Source organism: Nothoprocta perdicaria, unplaced genomic scaffold (genome assembly GCF_003342845.1).
Source record: "Nothoprocta perdicaria isolate Ctin4 unplaced genomic scaffold, notPer1 scaffold_4, whole genome shotgun sequence".
NCBI lineage: Eukaryota > Metazoa > Chordata > Aves > Tinamiformes > Tinamidae > Nothoprocta > Nothoprocta perdicaria.
Window position 1 is genome coordinate 6,402,594 of NW_020455643.1, and position 9,268 is coordinate 6,411,861.

Here is a 9,268-nt window from a genome sequence, read left to right on the forward strand (position 1 = left end):
CCAAACAGCAGAGAGGCTTCATAGTGAGCGGTATTTAGTAACAATAAAATGTTCTGCTTGCGGAAATGCTTCTCRTAGGAGCTATTAAAAATGCACTTAAAGGAGCGGAGAGCTGTAGCTTGCAATAAGAGGCACGGTATCACTTGCTCTGCTAACTATTAAAATTAGGGTTATGGTAACATTTTAAATCTGCTTTAATGTGGTTGTTCTTAGGCATGGTTTACAATGCTGTTTTCAAAAGCTCACAACTTAGAGAACTCCGTTCCACTGATCGTTTTCATTAAAACTTTATTAGGAAAAAAAAATCCAATGTAGCAGGGACTTGAGCAATTTGAATTTACTCATCCTATCAAATGCTCCCTTAAAGGAGGGTTTCAGAATATCAGAGTGCCTCGTAAGTGGGTTATGATGTAATTCACTTAATAGCAATACACCAATGACAATTTAACAACAGTACTGCTAAACATGTTCAGTGATAGTAAATACAGRTTCTGCCAAGGAGAGCAATATTAGACCAGAAATATTTAGAATTCCTTTTAAGAACCATAGCTTATAAATACTCAGCATCTGATCCAAGCAACATCTTTTCAGTCAAGTGCTTTACTTTGCATTGCAAATTTGGGGAAAAAAAAATATTTCAACCTGTGAAACAGGTCTACAGTAGTCAGTACAAGATGATAATAGTGAAAACTTTCTTTCAAAGGAAATTTTTGGTTTGCAGTATGGATCAGAAGCCTCCTTCAGAGAGATACTTAACGTGTGTCAGCAGAGAACGATGCATGTGGAAATCAAGTACCTTCTTTTTTCTCCCTTGTCTCACTTTTGTCTAGAAGAYTAGACAATTTTACTTCCTTCTACTTTCTGTTCCCAGTTCTTCTGTGCATTAAGGAAGAAAAGGGTGTGAAGGGTGCAACCCCACGCAAGGTGCTGGGAAGCTGCATTCAACCTGTCCCCTGGTCTGTTTGCAAAATGAGCAGTTTTGGGGAAAAGCAACAGCCCTTCCTTGCACACACTGGTTAGGATGATGTTATTAGAGATGAAATGAAAATAGGGACAGCAGTCCTCAGGAAATGAGACTTAATGTATAGTCCCAGGCAAGGCAAAACGCAAAGCAAACTTTCTGTAGCAGGAGGAGGTTTATAATATTGGGCGCTTTCAATTGTAAATAAGTCATACTGCAAATTCCATGTTCAGAAACTGTATTTGCTCTTGGAAGTATTCCAGGCAGATTCACCATTTACAGAAACTTCTGCCAGCAGCAAACATCTGTTTTTCTGAGATGCTGTCGGAAGTGACACCAAATCCCTCAGCGTTCCCCTTGCTTCATCAGTGTATAGCAGATAAAGAATTAAATTCCACCAGATAGATTTACARTGGAACAGGAAAACCATTTCCCTGTTTCCTGCAAAAGCTGAACAAGGACTTGTTGCCATGAATCTCGCTTGTCTTCCTGTTTATATGTTGTTTGTGGAGCTCATGCCATTTTCTAATTTATTTATTTGATTTTATTTGGGAATTTCTTCTGTGAATAACTCTTGGTTTGCAGATCTTTTGGGAATGGCAAATGGTTTGCAAATTCAGATTGTGTCGTGCAGTTCAGTCATGTGGTGTTTCTTGATTAGGTGATTTGTGTAACTAACTTGCACAAAGCAAATTGCAAATTCCACAACCAAGTAGGCTGCTTCATTTTGGGTTTCCATCACTATCTGAACAGTCAAGTTTAAAATTCATGTCTTGCAAGCAGTCAGAGCAGCACCACATAAGCACTGAAGTGCTCCCAGCAGGCAGATGCGAGAGCAGGGTTAAACAGCTTTCACGTTCAGATGAATATTCATGCAAAGTGTTTGAATCTTTGCAGCTCTGTGAAAAACGAATAGTCAGCAGCATCCATCGCACATGGGCTGCATGGGCCGGTCGCTCAGTGTTTCATGTGCTGCCACRTTGCTCCTACTCCTATCACTCTTGTTTATAAATCCGCGATGCCCAAAGAAACTGCACAGCCAAAATAAAGAAGAAAGACCGTCATGGAAATTTCAAATTTTCCCGTCGTAGCCTCTCTCCTTGCGTCTATCTCGCACGGTGCCCGAGATGAGAAGTGACAACAGGAAGGACAGCAGGGGAGCATCAGCAGTGATACAGTGAATGATGTGACTGCAGCCCAGAAAACACAGCGAGAGGGAAAAATCCGGGGGACCATTGCCAGAGGTGGGATCAACCGCACRCACAGTGCGGTTAGAGCTTGACACTGTATTTGCAAACAAACACGCTCACTTCGCGTGCAGTCAAGCAAGGGGGTGACATGGGGTTACCTTTTGTCACACAGAAGGACTGATGACATTCCTGGAAAATATGAAGGAGCTGTGAAAATAACAGACAAAAAATAACACCTGGAACATATCTTAAAAGCCATGAAAATCAGCAGGGCTAAGAATTTATCTCAAATAGTTTTAGTTTTTCTCATASGGAAAAAAAACAACTGTCAAAACACCAAGCTCTTTTGACTCAAAAACTAAAAGGAGGAAAGGGTTATAAAATATTCATTGAGWCCAAGAGCAGCAGCATGTCCATGTCGGGAGCAGCAGCACAGTGTGCAAGGTGCGTGGCAGGTGCCACCCCGTTGCACACAGCAGCTGCCAGTGTGTGCAATCAGGGTGCATGTGTTGGTATCTGACACAGCACCCACTGTGCAGGCCTGGTACCGTGCAGGGCAAGAAAGAGAACTGCAAACATTAGAGGAACCAGCATCAAAGCAGGGACAGATCATCCTGAAGAGACCCAGGTGGATTCACTATAGTCTGGGGTGAAATCCCAACTCAAAACTCCCCCTTGACAGCACTAGAACACTTAGTAGGTCTTTCTTGAAATACTATCATTTTCTCTATATGTCCTATGGACCATCATCAACTCCCAGCTCTGCTTGAGCCAAGGGAGATGACTTTACATGGACCACTTTTTAAATAAGTAATTACCCTTAAAGGGAAAGCACAGACAAAGTCAAMTCCCTTGGGAAGGGGACCAGAGCAGTTGCAGAGAGGGGAGCTCCACAGGGACCCCCAGCAACATTAGAGCTGCTGCATCCTCTTCAGACATCCCCGTAAGGTGTGAGGCAGGGACGTGGCTGCTGATGCATCTGGGGTCTCTGCTGTGTTTTTCAGCTACCAATTTCTACAGTCCTGCAGAAACAGTCACCCGGCAGCTTTGGCTCTTGGGTTTTCTTGGACCCAGCAGTATTACCAGACTCCTTCCTGATGCACAAGCTCTTTAGAGACACCTCAGCATCACCTTGCTGCCAACACCACAGTAAAGCCTGTGTCTGCCTGCCTTGCCTGTGTACCCTTAGCACCATCCACAGGTCTCCATCCCCAGGAATATTCACTGGTGCATCTAAAAGCAAAGGAGAAGAAGCTAAGCCCTTCAGGGAAAGGCTTCCTATCCAGCATGCAGCAGACAGGACTGTTCCCTACCCATSCCCATGCACCCAGTGATTTTGCCGCCACATTGCCCTAAATCGACCACCTCCAGAAAGGTTTTGAAGATCAAAGGAGACAAAAGAGCCTTTGTCCCACTTCTCCACTTCCCTTGCAGAGCATCAGAAATCAGTGGGAGAGAAGCATCTGCTTAAGCCCAAAGGGGTGATTTTATCCAAACAAGGTCGCCCTCAGGACAGCACTGTCCTTGTATATATTTGGCTCTATTTTACTTGCAGGCAAGCTATTTTCCACCTCAGCAGAGTGGTGCTCCTTATTGACAACCATTAGTTATTTGCAAATCGAGATAGGTCTTACGAACGTCAGGCTGTTGAGTGGATAAATAATGTCTCAGAGCAAGAGCTTGAAATAAGTCAAATGGGAAATGGTGAGAAGACCAAAAGCATGGTTCCTTTGGGACCCACTCCCTACTGTTTCTAATTAATATATGGTACTTATAACATCTCAGCCTACGGTTAAATCAAAGTCAGAGAAAACAAAAGAATATATAAATCCTTCTGGAGACTTGTGCCTGCTCCATCCACGGGTACTAGAGTGCAAGTACTATCTTTTACTTTTGTAAGTAGTGCATGTTTTGGGGGAAAGACCGAGGGACCTAGGGGCTAGCTTTAGTTTTGCCACATAGGGGAGCAATGGCAGTACAAGCTCAGCACATTTTCTCACCAAACACCCCTAAATTCCTCCTCCTAATGATCTGGCCATCTGCTGCAGAAAGACTTCACAAAAGGCAAACACATGCAACATGGTGCAGAGCCCTGAGTTAATAAAGGAACATCAAGGAGGACACAACATCTTGTCCGTGTCCCTTGCATCTGAGCCATCTCAAGCCATCTATCTATTGATAAGCCATTTTTAACTATAGGTTGAGTTCCAGCACAGCTGCAGTAGTGATAGGGAAAGAATTGATTCAGCTGTGAAAAACAGTCCTTGCAGAGCAGCTGTAAGGATGTCTGTTGTGATTTGGTGAAGTTTACTGATCCAGGAGACAAATGTTTCAGAGAGAGCCTGAGTGAAAAACATCAGTGCAACTAGGCCATCTCTCAATGCCTTCAGAAGAGCGTATAAATTTTAAGGCATAGGAAACAACAATGCAAACAGAGAACAAAGGAAGTTCATTTGTAACCATAGCATTTTATTAACTGGGGGATCTGCAAATGAAAGGGCCCTGGCTTTTGAAAACCCGTGTTAATAATGCATTGGGGCATAGCACAAATTTCTGATAACTTCTCTCTCTTCTTTCTGCCTAATGTGCTGCTCTGGCCAACGCTCTGCTCTCTGGAAGCTCTGCAGTTCTTCTGATCACTAATTTCACGAAATATGCCTATTTTCCTGCCTTGCAAAGAGTGTCACAGGACTTACTGTCTGGTGCTGAAATGTCCCACAAACTCCACGGCAAAATCTTTTCTTGTAGAGCTTAATTAAGACCCAACAATTTGTGTGCAGCTGATTTGGAAGGATTTTGCCATAGGTAAATGAGCTTTGAAAAAAAWTTGTTTTTATCTCCTCTTGCTTTCTGTTTTAGTTGTATTTCAAGCGGATTAGTATAATCTTTCCTTGGCCAAACTTCGCAGCCGGTCTGTTCCATCATTGTTCTAATTTTACAAAAAGAAAATGTTGGAAAGCAGTTAATTAAAAATCTCTTTGGAGATGCACATGTGGATGCGCCTATTCAGTAAGAACTYACAAAATACCTTTGCATTTTAAAAGAATTTATCTGGTGCATTAGGTGTGCRCAGGAGGTCTTTGTCAGCCATCCCTGCCTTTAGATGCTGCCCTAAATGAATAGGCTTCTCATGGAGAAATATGTGCAGTAACTCAGCTTAGTCGGAGAGGACCTCTTTGAAAGTATGTTTGAATTTCTAGGTACATTCCTTGTGCTTTTTTCCTGGGTGATGAAGTAGTCGACAGGTTTCAAGCAAGAAATCTCTCCCTGCTGGGACCAGGACTGTCAAAAGCCATCACAGAACTTGCAAAATTCTGTCTTAACACCCGAAGTTCAAATTCAGCTCCAAAATAATTTGAATTTAAGGAAAGTTTCCAGTAACTGACAACTGGAGCTTTTGTAGCAGCGATACTTTACCAGGCTATGATGTCTTCGTCATTTTCTACACATGCACRCACAGACGGCACCTGTGTTCAGGACAGCACTAGGGTACACAATACACTAGTGACACAAGTGAGGTGAACCATCATGTAGAAAAATTCACACTAAAACTATCCATAAACTCTAAAGTCAAATAAAAAAATACATTTTGTAAAATTCTTTTGATTTCTTATGAACCAAATAACACTACATATCCTTGAATTCCGGGCGAGCGATAAGGTCTGGAAATCAGAGCTCTTCATCTTGGAGATGTGCTTTTCTTAGGAAAACTCTCACAGGTCTGTACCAGGAGTGCCAGTGAGCACTGCCAGCRTCCAGCACCAGCACAGAGCTCCTGCAGCAGGGCTGGAGCAGGTTTGCCTTCACAGGGACACTAGTTTTCCTCCACTGTAGCTCAGAGCAAGTGTTCACCTATGAAGTTAATGCAGCAGCCGTTTGCAAGCACASTTCCCATGCAATTTAAAGACACATTGGGGCATTCCTGGATTTCATGCACTATTTCTATTCCTTGGCTATAAAATCTCAAATAAATGGGTTTTGCAGGCCCTCTTCATTATGTTCTTTTATAATCTCTTCAGCCTCTCTTAAAACACAACTGTTAGTCTACTTTTTCCAAATATCTGCTCTCTACTTTCCGATTGTCTCTGTTGAAAAGCCTCACATATCAACCTGTTGGTCGCCAGCCAGATATCCAGATGGTGCTCATGTACCATACCGATAGATGCCTTAGAAATAGCTGGGAGAGAGAAAAATATATCACGGGAAGATTTCAGATGCTCTTTTGATAGATGGCAACTGTAGAGCTAATTAACCTACTCCCTCTTTTGGAGAAGCCGTGGAAGCAACAGTCCCACAGAGCAGATAGGCGAGAACTCGTCTCTTACTGACAGTTTTTAGCTTTTCACCCCAAACAGCGTCAGGTGAATGATTCTTCTAGCCATCCCTCTTCTTTAATCACACCAGCTTTTCCTCTGGGTTTCAAGGTTTCTTTTAGTGCCTGTCACTGCACAGCCATAGCACCACTCAGCTGTGTCAACTAGTTTTGCACTGACAACTGCTTTCTGTAATACAGATCAAACACTACTCACCTTAACTGTGTGAATATCCCTCTGTCAACAAGCAGGCTAATAAGCCTCAGTACAGGCAGGCAGGAGCTAAATCAATCACCAAAATGGTTTAAGTGCAAGTTCATCAGCTCCTTTATAAATTTAAGACACACTCATCAGACATATCTTGCTCAGGAATGCTGCTTTGATCCTCTTTTCCATTTGCTAAGGAGAAAAGTAGAAAACAAGGTTTTCAGGAAGGCTTTCAGTGTGTGCTAGGAGACTACCCTGGATGAAGCAGTGGAGAGGACAGGCTCCTTCCCCCACGGCCAGAGGACACTCTGGAGATGCCCTGGGCATCTCTCGCTCTGCTGCCTGCACAGGTCCCTCTGCCCAGGCAGCTGCAGGATAACCTGCCAGTAAGGCAGCCAAATCTGCAGCAGTTAAGCTTTTGACTTATGACTTAAAGCATGAGAGATCTTATCCTTTGAAGTATTTAGCTTGCTCAGTGAAACCGATACAGGTTCATTTTACCTACAGAAATTTCTAGAGCTTTCTTTTAACCTTATTACGCAACCGATGTGCAGCCAATGGCAAATATTTTCAGATTTCTGTAGAAGTCCCAGCAGCTTCATTTTAGCAATAGGCTCCGGCATAGGGGAAATAAATCCCCCAGTGTCAGCCAGCATGCTACCYAGATGGTCCCGTAGACAGGCCATGGATTGGAAAGGCTTGAGATCCTACCAAAACCAAGCTTTGGGGCAGGGCTGCCACCCTCTTTGCAAASAACCAGGTCTTTCTCTCTTTAAGCAAAGTTTTGGGCCATTTCCATGGTTTCTATAACATGAGTCTCTGTTTCTGGGATCATTTCTGTGTTTCATGGCACAACCTACGCTCCATCCCACTGGCCATGGTGCCACATCCTCCCGCTCCTCCAGCCCCACAGCAGCCTGGCAGGATCCTGCCGAGGGGCTGGAATCCCTCCTGGGAGCCCAGGCTTTCCCGAGCGGTCCCACTCGCTGCCTCTCCTTCTCACAAAAGCATTTTTCCGGCTTTATTCATTTTCCCTGTCAATCTCTACAGTCTGTTTATATCTATTAAAGACTTCATGAGATGAGATGTCCYGAATGAAAAAAGACTCTGTGAGCAGAGCGTGCCATTGATTTATGTTAATGGCATTGTAATAATATYTTCAGTGTTTGATTTCTTTTTCATTCTGTAAACAGCTAAAACATTGATTACTTTTTTATTCCTTTCCCACTTATTGAATGTTTTTCACTAGGTTCCCCAAATTTATTTTCAGGTCTGTCTCTAAAGTGGTTAAAATACAATTAATTTAGCAACTACTAACATAGGAGAAGTTGAGATGATTCCTCCCAATCAATCTTACTGGAATTGGTCGATGAGTTTCACCAGCTGTCAGGCTGCTCGTACGTTTGTCTTTGCAAGGTTTCTCTGGCTTCACTGGCTCTGACATATTTAACAACTGCTCATACAAAAAAAAAATCCAATCCTTTAATTGAACTAGACTGAGAGCCTCTGAAGTCTCCCACATGTGCATGAATAAGTACCACAGTCACCTGTGAGAGCATCCTTAATTATTCTTACATTTCTTTACACTAATTGCTTATATCTTTGATGTATATGTCAGGCAGGTAGAGAAGCTGCACACCAAGATGTGCTAGGAGTTTATGAAGGCAATCAGAGAATAAGTTTCATTGCTAAATTTTGCCTTCATAATATATTCTGCCTTGAAAACCATGTTAGTTGTCAAATCGCTTTACCCTAAAGGGATCAAATGTAAATGAAAAAGTGTCCTTCAGTGATGGAGGCAGAAGACCTTGACTATTTTCGAGATGAATTTTGGTAAATCATTGGAAGATGTTATAGAACACATTGCCAACTACAGCCAGGGACCAGGTATGAAAAACATTTTTAGGCCTGTTTGTAACCAAAGGTGAACACTGGGTACTGAGTCCCTGAGAAGGCTACAGGAGAGTTAAAGTCTTTTGCTGGCTTTTTATATTGGGAATATTTTTTTCTGGGTAGGGGAAGGGTAGATTTACAGCGTCACCAAAACTGGGCTGTGAGCTATTCCTTTGAGCACTTATTACTTGCAATTAGTCCACAACATATAATGTTACAAGCCCCAAAAAAAAAATGACATTTTCATTCATGCGGTTTCATAGTAACTGCCAAAACAAATCTTCTCTCTAAAGCAGTATCTGCTTTTCAGATTCTCTGATGCTCATCTCTCAGGATAGTATTTTTTTTTTCATTTCTTATGTGCAATATTTTATATTTCTGCTTTCACATACTCATAGCAAGGAAACATKGCTTATCCAAACAGGGCTTTTCCTCTCTATCTTATCCCTTTCATCTATAACTTATTTTATTTCGAGACATGAAGAAACAGTTACAAATTGTATGTGACAGCAACTCATCATCTCCCGAGATTTCAGATGTCCCGGCTTCATGCTACACGTTCACTAAATCTATATGAATATTACAGAACATGCCGTGCAAAAAAAAAACCCTTTTATCATAAATTAGCCTCAATTTCTTCATTCAGATTCTAGTGATACTGTCAAATTACCTCACCTTCTGCTAGCTCCTGATTGTCTTTACTA